Source organism: Gekko japonicus, unplaced genomic scaffold, assembly GCF_001447785.1.
Source record: "Gekko japonicus isolate JY-2015 unplaced genomic scaffold, Gekko_japonicus_V1.1 scaffold903, whole genome shotgun sequence".
NCBI classification, from domain to species: Eukaryota; Metazoa; Chordata; class Lepidosauria; order Squamata; family Gekkonidae; genus Gekko; species Gekko japonicus.
Window position 1 is genome coordinate 449,652 of NW_015174300.1, and position 23,581 is coordinate 473,232.

The following is a 23,581-nucleotide window of genomic DNA, read 5'->3' on the forward strand; positions in this document are numbered from 1 at the left end:
GTGTAACCACCGGCCGCAGCCCTCCTGAGCTCCTCATGGGCAGGTGCTTAATGACACGACTGGACAGACTGCACCTGGACCAAGCCCCAGAGCATCGCCCATCCTCGGAGAGCCAGGAAGCACCCAGAGGTTTTTTCCCAGGCGACCCTGTCTATGCGTGGAACTTCTCCAGGGTCATCAGAGTCACCGGCCCCCTTTCATACAAGGTCTCTACCAATGGGGGACAGGTCCCGCACAGGCACTTCGACCAGCGTCACCAGCGTCTCCTGCCGGAAGTAGCTGACCCAGCACTAGCCACCAGGGAGGCCAGCCACCAGGGACTACTACTGCCATTGGTGGAGCCCTGCAGGGAGGTGGATGCGCTACGTGCAGGGGACCGTCCTGACCGCATGGAGTTGCCCACACCCAGACAGACTGTTCCAGAGCCCTGGGACTCTGCTCCTGACCCACCATCCTTCCCCAGTGCCACTGCTGAGACCCCAGACAGGACCCCCATGACTGCACCCACACCACCGGAGCCAAGACGCTCTCAGAGGAAAAGACACAGGCCAGTGTACCTTGAGGACTATGACTGTTAAGGTGTTTTGGAACTTAGGGGGGAGGGGTGTTAAGTATTAGGACTGCAACATTCCAGGACTATCTACCAGAGACTGGCTGAGCTTGGAACTCTAGAACAATAGCCCACCAGGGCTCTGGAAGTCACCAATGAGAAAGTAATGTTATGTAAGTAACCTATTGTTGGGAGTTGGGTGTGTTTGGGTGTGGTTTTTGCATGCTATTTAAACAGGGCTGTTCTTGTTCTTGAAATCACTTAATAAAGTACAGCTGTTCACCTGCCACGCGTCTTGGACCCAGTATTTAACCCTATACCTCTTTGGTATAGTTTTGGTATACTATACCTCTTTGGGTAGTTTTGGTATATAGCTCCCACAACAGAACCTTTTAGATTTCTGCTTAATTTGGATAACTTTCTGTCATAAGACAATAGCAGATGTGAACAAAGTGTGATGCATCAAGGTGCCTACAACAAAATTAACTCCACAAAACTTGGCAAGTAAGTCTCAATCGACCACTGAGAACTGTTTAGCTTGAGAGTAAAGGAAGGGACAGAGTAGGGTTCCCAAATCCCCCCAGGGGGCGGATTTCCCCCCGCTTTCAAGGCCCGACTTCCGCCCCACGTGGAATCGGGCCCGGGGGAAAACCCGCGCGCACGAGTTAGACGCTGGCCGGGAGCCCCCCGCTCCCGGCCAAAATTCATTTGGCAACCCTAGGACAAAGTAACTGGAATAAGGTACAGAATGGACTATCTCTATATAAAACTGATGGTACTGAAGGTTTCAGGGATGTTGGCTGCACTGCACATGTGCAAGGACAGATAAACTCCCCATGAATATGTAATCACGATACCATTGAATCCTTGTTAGTTCTACTCTGTATTAGGAATCTGTTCAAGGATACAAAAATACAAGAGTATTGATAATAAATTCCAAAAGATGAAAGCATAAATAAAAATTTGTTTTCGATACAACAAGAAACCCCCACTAAGCTTCAGACTATATCCATCTTATTCTCAGTCAGTGGTATTTTGCTATTCAGATAGCCACATTAATTTCAATGGTACTAGCCTAAAGCTGTGTAATGCTTAACATGATTAATGATACCAGCTTTCTGTACATGAAACAAAACAATATGTAGGTTAACCATGCATAATTAACATGGGCCATCTAGAGTTTCATAAACATTTCACTCATAACATAATTCTGGTGGATTAAAAAATAATATAAATATGATGTTCTGAACCAGAGATATGATCACATCTGCAGAATTTATGCTTTTCTGTTCCATTACTGGTACACAAAAAGCATTCTTTGACTTTACTAATTGGTTACATTTCAGATTTCAGCACTAGAGTCTTTCCTACAGATGAAAGCACAGATTTAAAAAATATTGCCATTTCCTTTTGCTTTAGAACTTAAAGATCTGAAGAGTGCAAAGAAGGACACTGACTTTTCCTTGTTAGTTACACTAAATAGTTCTCAGTTAGAACAGCTGATTTAATATTAAATAGTAACTAGTGGATCCCACTGATAATTTCTGTATGTATGCAAGGAGGGGTGATTTTTGCCAATTTTCCTCCTCCCAAGGTAGCTCCTCCCTTACATTGTTCCTGGGTATCCCCTGTCAGCAGCAAGAGGGATAAGGCAGAGAAGTAGTGACCCATTTAGAGGAATCCTTCTATCAGTGGAGATTTTGGGTTGGATTCAAGACATCATTATATTTAACCATGAAGAATGCTGGATTTAGCAGGTATAAAAGTAAAGGTAAAGGTTCCCTTGCTCGAAAGCCAGTCGAGTCCAACTCTAGGGTTGCGGTGCTCATCTCCGTTTCAAAGCCGAAGAGCCAGCGCTGTCCGAAGACGTTTCCGTGGTCATGTGGCCGGCACGACTAAACACCAAGGCACAGGCACAACCAAAATATACATGTTGGAAACAGAGTTGTCTCCTGCTCGCCACTGTTCCCACTGCTGCTCAGCTGGGTGGTGGAAGTAAAATGGGGGGATGCAGCAAGTGATTTTGTCCAGAACACAATGAAGTCACTTCTGGAGCAAGTGATGTCATCATGTCACAAGGAACACTTTAGCATTCAGTCAAACCTCTGTGGTTATACATAGACAATCCTCTGGATATGCAATGATGTCCCTTCCAGTTGCCCCTGAAGCAACATAATCTTGTCTTTGGTGATGTTACTACACCACTTGCAAGGCACTTACCAACTGTGGGAGTTTCTCACTGGTTGCCAGCCTTATGCTAGCAACCCTAGTTGGAAATTAGCTGTGCATCTGACTCATTTGTGTTGACACATACACACACCCATGCAAATGGTCTGTGCAAATGCAGACAAACCCTAGAGCAGACCTGAACAACTTGTAACACATCTTGCTAAATATAGCCCAGCACCTACTTATGACAGCCCACTAGGCAACTTATAAGTACCTGGTTTTGCTGCCTATGTATAACAGACGGGGCTTTTTTTGCAAGCATCACAAAAAAAAAAACCCTGACCACTGGGCTCAGTGGGTCACATAATCCACAGATTTGCTCTACAGCAATCCTCACTGAAGATGAGGTTTAGATCACATCTCATTTCTTTGATAGAAGAAGAAGAGATTGGATTTATACCCCGCCCTTCACTTGGAGTGTCAGAGCGGCTTACAAACTCCTTTTCCTTCCCCTCCCCACAACAGACACCCTGTGAGGTAGGTGGGGCTGAGAGAACTGACACAAACTGCTCTTTTTCAAGAACAGCTGTGCCAGAGCTTGTGACTGACCCAAGGTCACATCAGCAGGTGCAAGTGGAGGAGTGGGGAATCAAACCTGGTTCTCCCAGATTAGAGTCCAGACACTTAACCACTACACCAAACTGGCTCTCGGATAAGAAAAATAAAATAATCATTATGAGTTGTGAACAGGAAAAAGGGTAGCACTTCGCTTTCTTTTATTCTAGTAAATAATTCAATATCTCCCCTCCCTTTTTTGTAGCATTCTGCAGTGCTGGTTGAAAAAAATCTAATGAACCACAATAGCTAGGGGTGTGCATTCTGCTATATCCAAGCCGAAAAAATATCCTAAAACTACCTTATTGTTATTTTTGGCTATTCTTTCAGCCAGATATAGATTTGAGTATTTTTACAGCTATTTATAGCCTCAAAAATGACCACCAGATAGTCGAAGTTAAAGGGTGTTTACATTTATTTATTTATTTATTTATTTATTTATTTTTACCCCGCCCTCCCACCGAGGCAGCTCAGGGTGGCTTACGAGCAATTTAAAACCAGCATTCGGTTAAAACCAACAATTACAAAATATATCACAGTCCCTTGCCCTTTCAGACGGAAGAAAGAGTCAAACAACCAAGGTTGGATAAAATAAGTCCACTTTATTAACATATTAAAGTAACAGCAAGGGCAAACATGAAACAATGGCACGGTCAAGGCCTGGTGTCGCTATGACCCCATCCGTAACCATATAAAAGGCAAGACACCAAGGCCCTGGGTTGGAGCCAACTGTAAGTCGCTTGCAAACCCAGCCGAGCCAATGATTGGGAGCCCTCAAACACCAATGCACGGCCAGCGCTGAGTCTCCATTGTGGCCATCCCCATAGGCAGTCTGCAAGACTCATCCCTGGCCGCACGGCCACAGGGTTGATCCCGCAAACCCCTCTACCCCCCCAGGGGTTATTGATTGGTGCTTACGTAGCCGTTGAACTTTATTTAAACACAATTCTGCCCTAATAAAGTGATGAACTAACCCAAGGCGCCATCCCAAACCAATTCCTCAATCCACTGGCAGCAGTGCAGGGTAAGCAAAAAAGACCCCTTCTCAATAGCCAATCAGAGAAGGGGACAAAAAATTCCTACCCGGCCCCCCGTTAAATGGGGCAACCAACCTGTGCTTACACTACATACAGGGCGGGTGGGTGGGCCAAGCACGAGGTGAGCAACTGCCAGGGGTAGAGCAGGGCCAGCCTTTAAGAACCGCACTGGCTCCACTCCCTCTTTAGGAGCTGAGGCTGCACCGCAGCCCTTCCTCCATTACTCCTCATAAGGAGGCAAAGGCGGACCCCAGGAGGCATGCCGTTGGCTGCCTCCTGTGGGGCCAGATTTAAATGCCTTCTGGGTAAACTTACCGCTTAGAGAAGGTTTTTAAAGAGACTGCAAGCCCTTTAAATGCCTTCAGCATTTACTCACAGCTCAGAAAAGGCCTTTAAAGGGACTGTGATCCCTTTAAACACCTTTCTCCCTCCATTGAAACCAATGGAGGATGGGAGCACCTTCTTTGGTGGCCTATTGGGGAGGTTGAGGGGGCTATGGGGGGTTGAGAAGATGCAAAAGTAGCTATGCTGCAAATTTGGTGCATCTACTTCAAATAACAGCCCCTCCAGATCCCCAGATACCCCCAGATTGAGTCTCCATTCTACCCTATAGGGACCATTGACTATAATGGTCCCCATAGGATATAATGGAGACAAAACAACAACAGGATTTCCAAAAAAAAATCCTGAATTTGAATACCATACCAGTATTGGGATTTGGGCGTATCAGAAAATCAGTATACCCAAACCCGAAAAATACTGGGTTTGTGTGTTTTTTTGCAGTCCCCTAACAATAACCAAGAGGTAGGATCCATTGTAATAGGAGGCATAAGCCACAAACAAAATCATTTTGAGGTCTATAAATAGTTTGACCATCTGCACAAACTTATGATACATTATACAAAAATACATGCCTAATTATTAATCTTTCAACTTTGTTGTGGTTCAGAACATGTTATTAAATGATGGATAAAAACATAACAATCAAGATTAAAAGTCTTGAAGACATTTTACTTTTATGATGATGCTTCTAGCCAAAGTCGTACAAACTCTTAATGTTCCTATGGCCCAATGCAGACACAGAGGGAGAATGACTCTGGTTGCTAAGCAACTGTGATCCTTGTAGAGAGATGAAGTAAAACAAATTGGCTGGTGCCAAATGGCCTTTCACCTGCTTTTTTAAAGTCAAATTAAAGTGGAAAAGTTATATAAGAAAAGACCAAAGGTTCCAGTTTTGATTACTATCTTTATCCCCCATGCCTTAGAAACTTCTATAATTTGGGAAGATATCACAGAGTGAAGAAAGTTTTCTGTGACTTCATTTTTTTCAGGGTTGTATTCAGTGTTTAAATAGAAACTTCCATAATTTGGGAAGATATCACAGACTGAAGAAAGTTTTGTGTGACTTCCTTTTTTCAGGGTTGTATTCAGTGTTTAAATCTAAACGTTCATAAGCATTTTCAGCCTTTAACATTTGAGAGCTGTGGAAATTTGTTTTAAAAAACATAATTCTATTATTGATAAATAAATTATGTTTTGATCAAGACTAGCGTTTCAACTGACACAAGGATTTCCACCTGCAGGGTGTGACTTCCTCACTTCCTCCCTCCCACAGTAGCCAAAACTGCTGTCCAGATCTTGTTCCAGAGCAGGTTTTTTGCTTTTGCTGTCAAGTCACAGCTGACTTCGGGCAGCCACATAGGATTTTGAAGACAAGAGCATGAAGCAAGCAATTATACCTATATCAAGCAAGACCCTTGTGGCCCAATCACACCTAAGCTACAGGCCCACCGAAATAACAGCCCATAGTTCCCAGGAGAAAGATGATGCCTGGCCTGACTGGGGCTCAAGGTTATATGTCTGGGCTGAATAAGATAACCAAAAGCAACAGCGAAGCAGCCAAAAGCAAAAGTAGACATTCTTCTCACTCCCCTACGTCCCCATGGCAACCAAGCCCAAGAACGTGGGCAAAGTTGACACTGCCATTGCCTACCTCTGCCTAGTGATCCTGATATTGGTGGTCTACTAACTAGACCAACCGTGCTTAGTTTCTAAGATCTGATGAGATTGGGCTAGCCTGGGATATCTAGGTCCTTTAACCAAAGACAAGATTTGGGGGAGATTTCAAGCCACCATTGGAGAGAGGAGGGAAGAAAGTCATGATCTGCAGACAGAAATTGAGATAGGCACAAACAACATTTTTGCAGTTTGTTTCGATTTGTGGTTTGTGGTTGAACCACTAACCAAACCGCGAACCAGTACTTGAATTCTCCCCTTGAAAAGCAACAGAGATCAGAAAGCAGGGGGTTAAATGGTTTCGAGCCATTTAAACCCCTGCTTTCTTGCTCCCCTTGAAAAGCGGCAGGGAACAGAAAGCAGGGGGTTAAATAGCTCTGGGCTTTTTGCAGGGAGCAGAAATCAGAGGTTTCCATGAGAAATAGATGCATCTTGTTTCTAGTATACATGTTGCGTATGTCAGAGTGTGTTCATGACTCCAGTTTACCATTCCACAAATTGCAGTTACTGCAGGATATTTTGAAATGTTGGGAACGTATAGTAAGTAGGATTTCCAGGCCTCATTTGGCAAGTAGCAGGAGAGTGGGGAGGTGAGGAAATTGGGGGTGATGGCATGAATTTGCTTCCTAGAAAAACCCAAACATGTCATTGTGCTTCTTTATGAATCACCAGAGACTCTGTGGTAAAACCATAAAGTTTTCAGCAACTCCTTGAGAAGACTGACATAATTTTTCTGTTTTCCTAAGGTTCTTTACCCTTAAGAATAGTTATTTTCTTGGATGTCAAAGAAGAGGAGAGTATAAACCAATACAACATACAGTGGATAGAAAAGAGCCTTCAGAAATATGTAACAATTATCAAGATATTGAGCATTGATCCTTAGTGTTAGAACTGGAGTGTTACAGGCATGGCCCTATTTTCATTGGTGAAATTGAATGTATAAAAAATGACTTCTGGACAAATTATTGTGGGCCACATACATGATTCAGAGAGCAGATCTGCTCAGAATCCTACTCAATGGGTGTTATTTCCAGGCATCTGTGAATGTGAAAGATAGTGCAAGTGACCTGGGTTTGGCCACATTGCTGTATCTTGTAATATAGACCACAGAAATTGGTATACCTTAATAACTAGGTCTGCCTAATGGGCTGAGGAAAATTGGGTTAAGTTCTGTATTACAAATGCTGATTTATCCCCTCAGTAAAACTGCACTGTGGTCCAATTGCCTATAAAATGTTTGTGGTGTACTTGAGCTGCTATGATTTACATTCCAGAAGCTGTTCAGATTGATGAGACTGTATAAACCAGACATGCATCCGAAGGCATCTTGAACATGGTCACTAAAACAGAAATCAATTACTATTTCATTGTAAAATAAGATATTTTATTTTGTCCTGTTTTGAATAGTGGAACTTTCCAATTTGACACCGTTCACATTTAGCAAAGATAGAAGAGTCTGCTTCTTGGGTAATAGGTACATTGGCAATTCCCTGTGTGCCTCAAACACTTGTTTGTACTTTATTTATTCCTGACTTTAAGATGTACCTATGCTTCTTCTTAAAATGTTAAAGGAGGTTAATCTTTGAATATGTAACTGCTTAGTTAAAGGAAGTAAACGCTGTTATAAGTAGTTACATGAATGCAGTCAGAGGAAAAGCCAAAATGGAATAGAACGAAATTTAAAAAATTAAGCAACAGGAAACTTAAATCTTAAAACTATATGAAGCTTTAAATACTTTTGTGAACTAAAATATTCTGGAAAGCTCTGAAGACAACTATTTCATTGAACTGACATCTCTCCAGTTTAAATGTGCAGTTGCCATTCATAGTTTCCTTGTTGTGGGATTTGCCTACCATAACAACAAGAGGAAGACACATTCAATCAGATTCTGTTTCCAACCTAGTATCTTCTAGCCTTTCACCCCAAATACTTTAATACATTTCTAAACCACTTCAGTCTTTAGAAATCACATTTTTACCCATGTGCCAATATAATCTATAAAACCAACAAGAGTATTCTTTTAATTAAAATGTATCTTACCAAGTTCAAACCCAGAAAGACATTTCTTATTTTCTGTTTGACATTTATTGCAATCCCCTGCCCAGGAGGTTAACCAGAGCCGTAGCTTAAGCACCTGGCAAAAACAAGAATTATTTTCTTTCTGTGCACATATCTGATAACTAGATCCATCAAGTTTAGATTTTACTTCACATTACCGTACTTCACTTGTAGTAGTACCTATGACTCATCGTTTTGCTCTAGAAATTGGGAGATGGTATGTTCTGTAATAAATGATAGGGATGGGCACGAACCAGGAAAATGTGGTTCGGTTCATAGTTCATGGCTGAACCACAAACCAAACCCCGAACTGAACTGGGAGGCTCATTCATGAACCAAAAACCTAAAAAACAGCTGAGTAGCAGGGAGCAGCTTGTAGACGGTATGTTGATGGTTGGCTGGGAAGCAGATAGGGTTGCCACCCCCAGGTTGGGAAATTCCTGGAAATTTGAGGGGTGGAGACTGGAGAGGGTGGGGTTTGAGGATGGGTGGGACCTCAGATAGGTACAATGCCATAGACTCTACCCTCCAAACCAGCTATTTCCTCCTGGAGAACCATTGTTGCCAATCTCCAGGTGAGGACTGGAGATCACTCAGAATCACAACTGCTCTTCAGATAGCAGAGATCAGTTCCCCTGCAGAAAATGGTAAGCTCTGTGTCATTCCACCCTGCTGAGGTCACCACAGCAAATTGATGCTGAGTGTCCAAGGCCAGGGTACCTGCCCAGAGCCTCTTTCTAGAGCTGCTTGTATTTATTTCCAGGACAGGCCTTATTCCAAGTTAGAGATAAAAATGTTACAAACAAATCTACCTACCTGCTGTGGCATTTAGACATTGGCTAGGGAACATAGTACAGGCTGTGCAGGGTGGGCTCCCTGCATGACACAAAGACCCTTAAGGGGGTCTGAGGGAGTTTGTGACAGCCAACCTCAGGACTCATGGGTTGACCATGCCCCAGAAGGCTAGTGATTGGCAGGAACAGCAGGTTCTAGCCCTATTACCAGCCCTCTTTCCTTGGTTACCCCCAACAGGAATGTGGGAAGAGGGTTGCTGACAGCAGTTGGGCTTCCAGTCACCCCCACTGTCCCCAGCCTATGCTGCTCCAAGACCTGTGGAACCTGTGATCAATAAAGTTGTGGCCTGATTCTCCCTAGTACTTTACTTTAATGATACCACTCAGCCTACAGGCCTTGAACAATGTCACACTAGATACAACGAAAAACAAAGCAGTTTAAATCACCAACCAGTTACTGCACTTGAGGTTTTTCTAAATTTAATTACATGAGCAAAAATAATTGGCTACAGCCAATGTAGCTCCTAAATCAATGCCTACCTGGAGTTTCTTAACCTTATCTGATGTTAACAACCCCTCGTTATCACAGAAAAGAAGAATGATCCAAACATCCCTAATCCTGCAAAAGGTAACACATTCCACTAAGCAATGCTCCAAAGTTTCAGTCTGTCCAGAAGCATAGTCACAAAGTCTATCAGATTAAGAGGTACTTTGCATTTGACCTTGCATTACTTGAGAAGGGATAGAATTTAATTTTGCAAGCATAAATGTTATCATGTATTGAGGAACAATTTTCAAAAATCTGAATATGGTAAGGGCACCTTTGGGTAAGACAATCCCAAGTCAAAAGGGGAGTATTACGCATGTTTTAGATAGGTTGGTAGATAGTGCTGGGGAGGAGCCAGTGGTCGTGGTGCATGTCGGCACCAACGATGTGGGGAAATGCAGTCGTGAGGTCCTGGAAGAGAAATTTAGGCTTCTGGGGAGGAAATTCAAGGCCAGGACCTCCAAGGTAGCCTTCTCAGAAGTGCTACCTGTTCCACGCGCAGGGCTGGAGAGACAGGCATAGATCAGGAGTCTCAATGCATGGATGAGAGGATGGTGTAGTGGGGAAGGGTTCAAGTTTGTTAGGCACTGGGATGCTTTTTGGAACAAGAGGGAGCTGTACAAGAGAGACCGTCTCCACTTGTCCCGAGAAGGAACCAGGCTGCTGGTGCTTAAAATCAAAAAGGTGGCAGAGCAGTTTTTAAACTGAATATTGGGGGAAAGCCGACAGGAGATGAAAAGTCTCTGGTTCGGGATGGCTCATCTTGGAGAGATGAGGGGGTAGCTGCTGCTTTTCTACAGGGAGGTGGATTGGAATTGTCCACTGAGACTATGGCTGGTGATATGGACTGCCTGACAAGGTCTTGACAGAGCAAGAGGAAGGTTGCAGGCTTAACATGTTTGGGAAATTATAGGTGTTTCTATACAAATGCTAGAAGCATCTGAGGTAATATCGGGGAGTTGGAGTGCTTGGTGTTGGGGGGGGGGAATAGACATTGTGGGTATTTCAGAAAGGGAAACAGGGCACCATGCTGAGGATAAGGGGAATGTGCCCTCAGAAGGGACCTCTTCCCCAGCTGGTGAGCGGCTCTCCTTTTGCACCAAGGAACCATCCCTGAGCAGGGTGGGAGGGGGGCTCTTGGTAGTGGGTGATTCGATCCTTAGGCAGGTAGACAGCTGGGTGGCGAACCCGCGTACTGACCGTATGGTGACTTGCCTGCCTGGTGCGAAGGTAGCGGACATTACGCGTGTTTTAGATAGGCTGGTAGATAGTGCTGGGGAGGAGCCAGTGGTCGTGGTGCATGTCGGCACCAACGATGTGGGGAAATGCAGTCGTGAGGTCCTGGAGGAGAAATTTAGGCTGCTGGGCAGGAAACTTAGGTCCAGGACCTCCAAGGTAGCCTTCTCAGAAGTGTTACCTGTTCCACGCGCAGGGCCGGAGAGACAGGCAGAGATCAGGAGTCTCAATGCGTGGATGAGACGATGGTGTAGGGGGGAAGGGTTCAGGTTTGTTAGGCACTGGGATACTTTTTGGAACAAGAGGGAGCTGTACAGGCGAGACGGTCTCCACTTGTCCCGAGAAGGAACCAGGCTGCTGGCACTTAAAATCAAAAAGGTGGCAGAGCAGCTTTTAAACTGAATATTGGGGGAAAGCCGACAGGAGATGAAAAGTCTCTGGTTCGGGTTGGCTCATCTGAGAGAGGTGAGGGGGTACCGGTTGCTTTTCTACAGGGAGGTGGATTGAAATTGTCCACAGAGGCCATGGCTGGTGACATGGACTGCCGGACAACGACTCGAGATAGCAAGAGGAAGGATGCAGGCTTAACTTGTAAGGGAAATTACAGCTGTTTCTATACAAATGCTAGAAGTGTCCGAGGTAAAATCGGGGAGTTGGAGTGCTTGGTGTCGGAGGGAAAAATAGACATTGTGGGTATTTCTGAAACTTGGTGGGATGAGGAAAATCAGTGGGACACAGTGATTCCCGGTTATATATTATATCGGAAGGATAGGGGGGGAAGGGTTGGAGGTGGGGTAGCTCTGTATGTCAGAGAGGGTATAAAGTCTAGAAAGATTGAGAGGCTAAGTGAATTGGATTCGCTTCTGGAAGTTCTATGGGTTGAAATAGGGGGGCCAAAAGGAAACTTAACACTGGGAGTTTGTTATCGCCCACCAGATCAAAAGATAGAGGAGGATTATAAAATGATGAATGCCTTAAAGATAGCAACTAGACAAAAACACTGTGTAATAATAGGTGATTTTAACTACCCACACATTGATTGGGTCAATATGTGTTCTAGTCGGGAAAAAGAGATTGAGTTTCTAGACACTCTAAATGACTGTGCTATGGAGCAGATGGTCACGGAACCTACCAGGGGAGAGGCGATCCTTGATTTGGTCCTAAGTAACACTCAAGACCTGGTGAGAGATGTAAAAGTGATTGCACCGCTTGGAAACAGTGATCATAATGTTGTTGAGTTCATCATTTGTACAAATAGAGAATTGGCCAAAAAGACTCACACAACCATTTTTAACTTTAAAAGGGGTAATTTCTCTGATATGAGGGGACACGTGGGGAGGAAACTGAAAGGAAAAGTAGAAAGGGTCAAAACAATTGGGGAAGCTTGGGATCTATTTAAAACTACGATCCTAGAAGCTCAAAAAATATATATTCCGCAGGTTAGGAAAGGCACAAACAGGTATAGGAAAAAGCCTGCATGGTTAACAAACAGAGTAATGGAGGCTGTAAAAAGTAAAAAGAATTCCTTTAAGCAGTGGAAAGCTAGTCACAGTGAGGCTGATAAAACGGAACACAGGCTATGGCAAATAAAATGCAAGTCTGAGGTCAGGCAGGCAAAAAGGGAATATGAGGAGCATATAGCAAAAAACGTAAAAACCAACAATAAAACTTTCTTCAAATACATTAGAAACAGGAAACCAGCCAGGGAGGCAGTGGGGCCCTTGGACGACCAAGGGGTAAAAGGAGTATTGAAGGATGATAGGGAAATGGCTGAGAAGCTAAATGCATTTTTTGCCTCCGTCTTCACTGTGGAAGATGAGAAGTGCTTGCCCACTCCAGAACCACTGATTTCAGGAGGGGTGTTGGAAGACCTGAGTCAGATTGAGGTGATGAGAGAGGAGGTCCTAAAACTGATAGACAACTTAAAAACTGAAAAATCACCAGGCCCAGATGGCATACATCCGAGAGTTCTGAAAGAACTCAAATGTGAACTTGTAGATCTCCTGACAAAGATATGTAATCTTTCCTTAAAATCTGCCTCCATTCCTGAGGATTGGAAGGTAGCTAATGTCACTCCCATCTTTAAAAAGGGTTCCAGAGGAGATCCGGGAAATTACAGGCCAGTCAGTCTGACGTCGATACCGGGTAAATTGGTGGAAACCATTATTAAGGAAAGAATTAGTAGGCACATAGATGAACAAAACCTATTGAGGCAGACTCAGCACGGTTTCTGTAAGGGAAGATCTTGTCTCACTAACCTGTTAGTGTTCTTTGAGGGGGTGAACAAACATGTGGACAAGGGGGATCCAATAGATATTATTTACCTTGACTTCCAGAAAGCTTTTGATAAAGTTCCTCATCAAAGGCTCCTAAGTAAGCTCAAAAATCATGGGATAGAAGGACAAGTTCTTTTATGGATCAAAAACTGGCTAGTTCATAGAAAACAGAGAGTGAGTGTAGGTGGGCAATTTTCTCAGTGGAGGGTGGTAAGCAGTGGGGTACCGCAGGGATCAGTACTTGGTCCACTGCTTTTTATCTTGTTCATTAATGATTTGGAGTTGGGAGTAAGCAGTGAAGTGGCTAAATTTGCGGATGATACAAAGTTGTTCAGGGTGGTGAAAACCAGTGAGGATTGTGAGGCACTCCAAGGGGATCTGTCAAGGATGGGCGAGTGGGCGTCAACATGGCAAATGGGGTTCAATGTGGCCAAGTGCAAGGTGATGCACATTGGAGCCAAAAATCCTAAATATAAATACACGTTGATGGGGTCTGAACTGGCAGAGACTGATCAAGAGAGAGATCTTGGAGTTGTAGTGGATAACTCACTGAAAATGTCGAGACAGTGTGTGACTGCAATAAAGAAGGCCAATGCTATGCTGGGGATTATTAGGAAGGGTATTGAAAACAGATCAGCCAATATCATAATGCCCCTGTATAATTCAATTGTGAGACCTCATTTGGAATACTGTGTGCAGTTCTGGTCACCACACCTTAAAAAGGATATTATAGCTTTGGAAAAAGTGCAGAAAAGTGCAATTTGAATGATAAAAGGGTTGGAACACTTTCCCTATGAAGAAAGGTTAAAGTGCTTAGGGCTCTTTAGCTTGGAGAAATGACGGCTGAGGGGTTACATGATTGAGGTCTACAAGATTATGCATGGGATAGAGGAGGTAGAGAAAGAGGTACTTTCCTCCCTTTCTCACAATACAAGAACTTGTGGGCATTCCATAAAATTGCTGAGTGGTCGGGTTAGAACGGATAAAAGGAAGTACTTCTTCACCCAAAGAGTGATTAACACATGGAATTCACTGCCACAGGAGGTAGTGGCAGCTACAAGCATGGATGGCTTCAAGAGGGAATTAGATAAGTATATGGAGCAGAGGTCCATCGGTGGCTATTAGCCACAAGGTATAGATAGGGACTTGGGGGCAAGTGATGCTCTGTATTTTTGGTGCTTGGGGTGGTCAATAGTGTGAGGGCTCCTAGTGTCCTGGCCCCACTGCTGGACCTCCTGATGACACCTGGTATTTTTGGCCACTGTGTGACAGAGTGTTGGAGTGGATGGGCCATTGGCCTGATCCCACATTGGCTCTCTTATGTTCTTATGTTCTTATACCCTATGAGCTGTCTTTGTGGTGCTGATAAAATCACAGAACATAAGATAAGACATGTTGGATCAGGCCAGTGGCCCATCCAGTCCAACACTCTGTGTCACACAGTGGCCAAAACCTAGGTGCCATCAGGAGGTCCACTAATGGGGCCAGAACTTCAGAAGCCCTCCCACTGTTGCCACCCCCCCAAGCACCAAGAATACAGAGCATCACTGCCCCAGACATAGTATTCCATCTACACCTTGTGGCTAATAGCCATTGACAGACCTCTGCTCCATATGTTTATTCAATCTCCTCTTGAAGCTGTCTATGCTTGTAGCTGCCACCACTTCATGGCCATGTATTCCATGAGTTAATTCCAAGTTACACAGATGTTTATTCACTGCAGAGCATGCTGCTGATCTTCCCAATATGTCCAACTTACTACTGCTAAAACCCAGTAGTTGGACTAAAGCCTGGCAGGGGTGGGGAAAAAACAAGATTATTTAGCTACATAATTACCCCCAGTGCTTCAGTGCACCAAGACAGATTTGGAAGTAAAAACAAGTTGCCACTCACCATTCTGCCTGTTTCTTAAAAGTGGCAAAGGGAAAAGAATAGTACTGCATCCAGCACTGAGATGTTCTTGCACTTCCCCGAGCAGAAGATCAGCAGTGTTAACAAAGGTATACTTCAGATATAATGTGAATAAATCTGGACACTTGTGCTCCTGGTCTTCCCTTCCTGTTGCATGTGGCTAGTTATTTTCAGGGGTCATTTCGTAGAAAAAGAGGTGCAGGAGCTCATTAGCATAACTCATTAGCATAACTTATTTGCATATGCCACACCCCCTGACATCACTGGAGGTGTGTCAGAAGGCAACACCCACCGCTCAGGCTCCACTGGACTATTTTGAATTGCTAGCTATTGGGGAGGGGGGACGTGCAGATCTGTTCTCACAGAGGAGGGAGAGCTTGTCGCTGAATAAAACTTGGTCTTAAAGGTGCCACTGGATTGTTTTGGAATGTGGGGCCGGGGGGGGGGGCTCTGCAACTTACCTGGCTGCTTCTTGTTCTGACTGAGGGCTGCTGGAAACAGGGGGTGGGGCTTGTTGCTTGTGCCCGCCCCCTTGGCTCTTTACTGCCGGAGCTCCGCTCCTGTGCGCTCCTGCAGGAAATGACCCCTGGTTATTTATATTTTCATGGCTAACCACAATGCCATTACATTCCAAAATTCAAACCAAGATCCAAAGCAATGGTTCAGAATGCTGATTTTTAGGATAAAAATCCCTTTTACAGTTTTGCAGGGCCTGCAAGATGGAGCTCTTCTACCACGCCTTCGATTAGGGAGCTGAACCCAAGAAACTGAGGTCCTGGCTCCAATATTAACATCATCATCAACAGCCTAATATGCACACTATGATGTTAGCTGGATGTTGCCTGTGGATGCTGCTAATGCCCACCATCTTGATACAAACAGTACTAGCACTTTATATTATGTTATGTTATGTTTTATAACTGTATTGTTATGATTTTACTCAATTTGTGTTTTAGCTGTTTTATATACTCCATGTAAGCCACCCTGAACCTGACTTGGCAGGGAGGGTGGGATATAAATTAAATAAATAATAAATAAAATAACGGCAAAGTGAAGTTTTCTGGGTCAGAAATAAAGGTATGTTATGGTTTGCCACAGAAGTAGATATAACTCAGTAGTTCATGTGCAAAAAGGCTTTTCAGGAAAAGGAAAACCACAGTTTGCCATTATTTCTAAACCATTTCAGAGGCACTAGATATAGGGCAGATTCACATCAGTAAATCTGTGCATCAGTGTTTGATTACATCTCATTAAATGATGATTCGCATATACAAACAGGATTAATCACTACAGAGAGAATCTACATTTCATCCAGTGTGCACTCAAAACACAATGCTTTTCAACAGAGGGTTTACACATTCAGCTGAAAGTACTGATGTTAAGGAATCATAATGACAGACCCAGTGATGCACATCCATGTATGTAACAATCCTTAGTCAGAACTGGCAACACATTGGGTGCGTTCAGATGGGGCATTTACAATGGTATAGGTGCCGGTTGGAATCGGTGTACTTACTGGCATTCACATGTAGAACATCTGCCTTCCATCCTGAACCATTGCAGAGAGCTTTAAACCAGTGTATTCTGCCACTAGGTCCCCAAGTGGTGGTATCCTGAGTGCACCAGTTGTAACCGCTTTAAAAAAAAAAACCCGGTCTGATCACTCTCCACCGTTGTAGAGCCACTTCCGTTCGGAAGCCCAAGGCTTCCGCTTTTCGCCCGCCATTTTTTTGTTAGGTCAGCGATATGCGCTTGGGTGAAGCTTCGCCCCGGCGTTTGTTTTTTTAAAAAAGAAAAAGGTCCTTAGTTTAAGGTTTTAGAGGAGTCCGGGACCTCAGGGAGGCCAGTTTGGTCTTTAAACTTTAAAGGTAAGTTCTCTCTTCAGGGAATGCTTTTTGGGATGGGGTGTTTTGCGCATGCGCGAAGATTGCCATTCTGTGGATGGCTGCCTATGTGCATGCACAAACTGAGTTAAAAAAAAACACCAATGCCCACTGTGTGTGAACTGGCATACAGCGATGGGCTCCGCAGAGAGGAGGTAAGTGTGATCGTGTTTCAGCCGGCATAAACTGCACCGGTTGGAACCGGTTGGAACCGGTGCAGTTTATGCCGGCTGAAACACCCCGTCTGAACGCACCCATTATATGTTCAGTAAGAACAGATCCTCAAGTGTAGCAGCAGATGCTCAAATGCCTTGACACAGAGAGTATTCCATCTTTCTGTGTTTATACCTCTGAGGATGCCAGTCACAGTTACTGGCGAAACGTCAGGTTCTACAATGCCAAGACCATGGCCACACAACCCGGAAAATCTACAGCAACTAATGAATACATGTTGCTTTTTCATTTAAATATATCACATTGCCCTAGTACAGAATAAGTCATTTAACATGTTTTTCCCCATCTAGAAGTATATTTGTAACTAAACACACTTTAATGTAGGTATTGTAACTTTTTCTTCATGTGCTAGGAGTACAAAATGTCATCTGTACTAAATGACACTCCGAATAGGCAACAGATGTAGCCCAGAAAATGCCATAGATGGTCTGAAACAATATTACATCAGCTGCAGTCTTCCCAAAGGCAATACAATTACATGAACAGCAACAACAAGCCATACTTTGAAGGTTGAGAAACAGGTGGAATATAACACTAACACTTCTATTTCATACTGTTGACCTTCAACTATTTTAGCACTATTTTATACGTGGAAACCATATAGACATATTCAGGTTAAGTGCTTTATAGAGCTAAAATGAAATTCTATGCACATTCAAAACTTTTCAAAAATTCAAATTAAACTTTTTTCAGTGTCAACTGCTCTCAGATTTTCTTCTCAAAATCTGATTTTGAAAACTTCTTCTTTAAAAGCTAAAGCCTTTCATTTAATTTTAAAATAATACTGTTAAATAATACTAACGTAAAATATTTCAGTGAGGGAGCTTCCGGTACGGCGCATCGACGAGCGGGCGGGAGCTTGGATTGCTCCGTCCCCGCCCGAACTACTTTTGCTTTGTACGAGCCTCCTGCTTGTTGGGAGAGCTCGTCCAGCACCCCAGTGGAGGGAGCTGGTGCAGGGGGCATTTTTTCTGGCCCTCCCCCGCAATCAGCAGGGCGGGGGAAAGTGTCCGGAACAGCCCCGAAGCCGAGGCGATCGGTTAGGAGGAACATGGCGACCATGCTCCACAAGACACGGCCACCCATTGTTTTTAGCAAGGCTTGTAAACAGATTACAGACTTCAGCAACAGAGGAACACAGAAAAGAAGCGTGGTTGAATAAGAGAGGCCCCCCCCACCTAAAGAATTGTGTCCTTATCGAAGGGGGGGAAAAGCTGGGAAAAGGAGTGGACATAATTGCAAGGGTGGTTTTTTTGCTATTACCTATGGGGGGGAAGAGCTACACAGCTTCCTGTTGACATGGACTATTGGTAAGCGAGAAGAAAGGGGACAATGAGAGACTGTAAGGCAAAAAAGATAATTATTGAACTTTAATGGTGACGGAATGGAAAGTTGCTTGAAAGGGTAGACAGCATGAGGGATGAGGAAGAGTTGAAGGGAAAGAGAAGAGTTGAAGAGAAAGAGAAAAGCTGGCCAGATGGATATAGATATGGAAGAATTCCTGAGAACGCTGAAGGAGGCAGTCCAAGAGGCAGTCAAGAGTGGTTGCGAGGAGGAACGTAAAGAAATTTTGGGGAAACTACGAACCACAAAAAATGATAAAGGGGAAAAAGATGATCAAGGACAAAATATGGCCAAGGAGGTTTGTGAGGAAGACCAAAAAGAGAAAGGTGACATGGTCACAGTAGTAAACATGGAAAGAATACAAGAAGGAGACTGCGTAGTACCTGAGAGAACAAAAAAGAGACTAAATAACAAGGTATCTAGAGTTAAAATGAGACTGCAAGAAAGGCTTTTAAAAGGAAAGAAACAACACCAAAAAACAGGAACTAAGAGAGAAGGAAGGACAGAAAGACGTATACGATGGGAGAGGAAAAAACAAGGAGACAGCAAATTATGGAAAGAAGAATGGCTGAGAAATAGAAAGATAAGACTTGGAGGGCAAGGGGTTTGTAAAGAACGGAGTCACGTGTGAATATTAATTAATTAATGGGGAGATTAAATGTATAAGAATGAAAGGTGATAGGGAATGAATTTAGAAAATGCTTGAATGTAAGAATGAGTGTGAATATTAATTAATTAATGGGGAGATTGAATTTATATAAATTTAAATGAATGATAGGTGATAGGAAATTGATTTGGAATCAGTAAGAATGAGATGGTAGATTATAAGGGAAAATCAATTGGGGGTTGATGAGGATGAATTAAGAATAAATTTAAAACAGCTGTAAACGAATATAAAGTTCGCCTATACCTCTGGAAGAGAGACCTAAAAGTTCCAAAGAATTAATAGTGACATCATCATCATCATCATCATCATCATAAACTAGTAACATCTTCTGAAAAAAATGTTAAAAATGAGGGTAGTATAAGAGCTTAGGTTGAGATGAGAGATATAAGAAGGTTTTGAGTGTTATGAGAAGGATGTTGGTGGATAAATAACAGAAGCTTGAAGGTTGGATTAAATGTTAGGCTGGCAGAACAAGATTAGTAGTCCATGAATAAATGTGAATAAATTGCTGTAGAGATCAATGGTAAATGTGATATTTAAATGCTAATGAAATGTTAAACTAATTTAAAGAGTAAATGGGAAATATGAAAATATGAAAAACTATATAAAAAACTTAACACGGTGCCCCTGTGTTGTATGTAAGGGAACCAACAAGTTGCACTAGGAGGATTTAGAATTGAAGAAAAAATAGTAGTTCTGATTAAGGAGTTAAAACAATGTTATATGCCATTGAACTGATAGGAATTCTCAATAAGAAGTGCTAAAGATAGAATAAGAACTTTTCAACGCAGATGTGAATGTAAGATTAAAGATAAAAGTAAATTTGTGTAAATGATGAGTAAAGGGTAGGTTTCTCTGTGTTGCTGTGAAGAGAATGTGATGTCTTATAAATTTTTAAGTGTAATCTTGTTGTCTAAATTGTTTGTATGTACAGCATAGGCTCATAATGGTAAAATTCAATAAATATATTTACAAAAAAATATATATTTCAGTGAGTATTTTTCTAAGTAACATTAATGAAGGCAAAAAGTGAGAGCCCCAGGGCTGGCTGAGGATTCACATTGCTCTGGCAGCAAGCTATTACCAAAGACAGGCCACAAATGCCTTAGGGCAGTAGTCTGAACAGGAAGCTGATGCCCTCACAGCCTATTCAATATCAATATGCAATGGTGGGTCTTAAAGTAATGCTTTCTTTTGTTTCCTGTTTTACACAAAGGGTACCGACTTCAAGTAAAATTCTAGTAACGTTTTAAAAACCCTTTCAACTTAAAATCAATACCATGTGTTGCAAGAAAGTCAAGAGAACCCATCTGTCAAGTTTTCATTCATTCATTTGTAAAAATTGTATCCATTTTCCATAAAATTCCCAAATGGGGTTGCTAGCCTTCATTTTGGTCTTGGAGTTCTCCTGGAATTACAAGACTACAGCAATCAGTGTCCCTGGAGAAAACAGCAGCTTTGGAGGAAGGACTCTGAGGTGCTACATCTGTTCTGAGCTCCATCCCCTCCCCCAAACTCTGCTGCCCCCCCCCACATCACCACCCCCCCATATCACCAGGGATTTCCCAAAATGGAATTGGCAATCCTACTCCCAAATCGCTTTACAATGTCTCTAGGCCCATAGGCCCACTGATGGTATTAGTGATGCTCAAAAGGCCTGAGAACTTTTGGGATGGCCAAACAACTCTGACCCTTCGGAAGCTCTTTTGGTTGCCCAGAAGTTCTAATGGGATGCTAAAGTAAGTCACCCATCCCCCAAAAAAGATGACAATGACAGTTTTGCAGCTGGCTGGTTAATTTAATATAGATTACCGGTAGATCATCTCATATATCAAGGAAGCTTTTCATAAACCCGGATAAGACACTACCTAGTAATATTTCACTGACTCTGTGGTAAGTAGAACATTTTTCTAAAAAGAAATTATTTCTCTGGTACAATGTGATTTCCCTGAAGGGGTTTATATTCAGCTGCATACTGTTCTGACAGCCTTCCATTCACTGCAGGCATCCCCACAAATAGAAGATGCTTATTTCTGTCATGTGAGGGTTTGTTCCATGGATAGCATACGAAAACATTTTCCAAGTGCATCATAATGAAAAGCGAATGTGGGCTGCCTAATTCAGTATAATTGCTGCCCTTCTTCACCTTCCTCTCTGTCTGCATGGCAACAAGACACTAAATAATCATGCAGGAGGTTAGCACATAACTGTAGCTTTAATGAGCAGGGGGGGAAATATGAAAATGTTTATGGCATCAGAGACCACTTGTGTATCATTATATTGCACAATGGGAAACAGTATGTCATTTTCCTTCCAAAACAGTAATAATGATGAATGCTGGTGCTGACCACTCTTTCAGGGATTTGGACCACATACTGATGAATAATAGCCCATATGGCTTATGAATAGAATGAATAGCTGTAAGCGCCTGCAAGGCTATGAATGACTGGCACACTCAAAGAGAAAGTAAAAATTGACTATACGCCCATGTCATTTATTAGCCCATTTTTTAAAAAAATGTTCCACTTAAACCAATACGACGAACCAGTAACAGATCAAAGTGACCTCACCCAATGCCGTTTCCAAGGGTTTAAAACTCTCATTCTGCTGTGTCTGCCCTAACTGAAAAACCATTTGCATTCAAACCATTTTTAATTCAGATGTTAATTAATTCACAATCGAATTCAGACAAAACAGGGTAAATGAGTATGAGTGCCTCCCACAGCTGATCCTTCATATGATTATGATGCTAATCAGATAGTCTTCTTCCTTCTGTTTTTAAATTATTTAGAAATAATGATGTGCATACATTCTACAGGAGAAATGGAGGATCTGACTGGGATTTTTGGCAAGCTGTATCAATTCATTCATTCATTTATATCCCACTTTTCTCATGCAGAAACCAAGCACATCACTAAATAAATAAATAAATAAATAAAAACACAAAACCTCTAAATGGATGAACAAACAGGAGAAAGAGACAAAGGTTAAAATTGCAGAGCAGGTTTCCTTGATCTTTCCCCTACTGGTGGCCAATCATCCCCTTGCTAGTCTATGACCCTCAGGCTTAGCTGGAAGACACCTTTAGCTTGTGCCTCTGGGCACACCCAGGCTTTAAATAGTTGCTGCACAGGGGAAACACACTCAGCTAGATGTTCTTCAGCTGCTGCTAGCCACCTTCTTCCCTGCCAGCCTGATATCACTTCAAGTCTAAACTGGCATATAATGAAAGCTTCAGCTTTTGCCAGTGCTTCCACTGTAGATGCCTTTCCTGTGAAGAGCTGCTGTTGGGACTGATGGACAATATATCCCATCCTTTCCCTCCCTATCCCTAACCATCAAATGCTAGTTTGAATATAAATCTCTTCCGGAGAATCAACAGGTGTGGCTTGGTGAACTCCAAACATTGATAACACACCTGAAATTATTTTAGTTGCATACTATTAGTTTTGAACTGAAAGATATTTGTAAGGGGCAGTCATTATGAATGCTTTTGTGTGGTGTCCCTGAAATCCTGACTTGGTAGATATTTAGGGAAGCTTTCTTAAACACTATTGAGAAACAGTGCAATAAAGTCCCAAATATGCTGGGTTCAAGCCATTTAAGTCTTCATAGGTTAGTGTCAGCAGTTTGAATTGAGCTCAGAAGATAGTCACTGTAAGAAGCAATAAAAAAGTTGACCTTGGTCCCTGCCACACGAGGGACAAAAAGAATGGGCAAAGTGCGGCTTTTAAAAGCCGCACCAAAATAGGCACACGGCGGCGGGATCATACAGATCCCGTGAGCCGCCGTGCAATTGCTCCCTGGCACGATCAGATGCCGGGGAGACCGGGGAGGAAGCCACGGGAGGCTGCCGAACTGCTCATGTCTGAGCATGCGCAGTTCGGCCAGGACCCAGGGATGCACCGGCGGAAGAACACGCCGGTGATCCCACGGCCGGCTTTGATGCGGCTGTTCGGAAAGAACCACCTCGGTAGGTGGTTCTTTTTTGGTGCGGATTATCGCCGGAAGGGCCGGATCGGGGACGGGTGCGCAACGCTTCCCAGATATTGCGGTGGGATTACACCCATTTGCCCTGCGCCCGATCCGGCCCTCTCCCGGCCCTAATCCTCTCGTGTGACCGGGGCCCTTATGTAGATAACCTGGACCAAGGTGAACACCATTTGGGGACCAAGTGTCAATGCCCACTCTCACACACAGTTATTGCCCACTCTCACACACAGTTATCTGTCTATCAAGATGT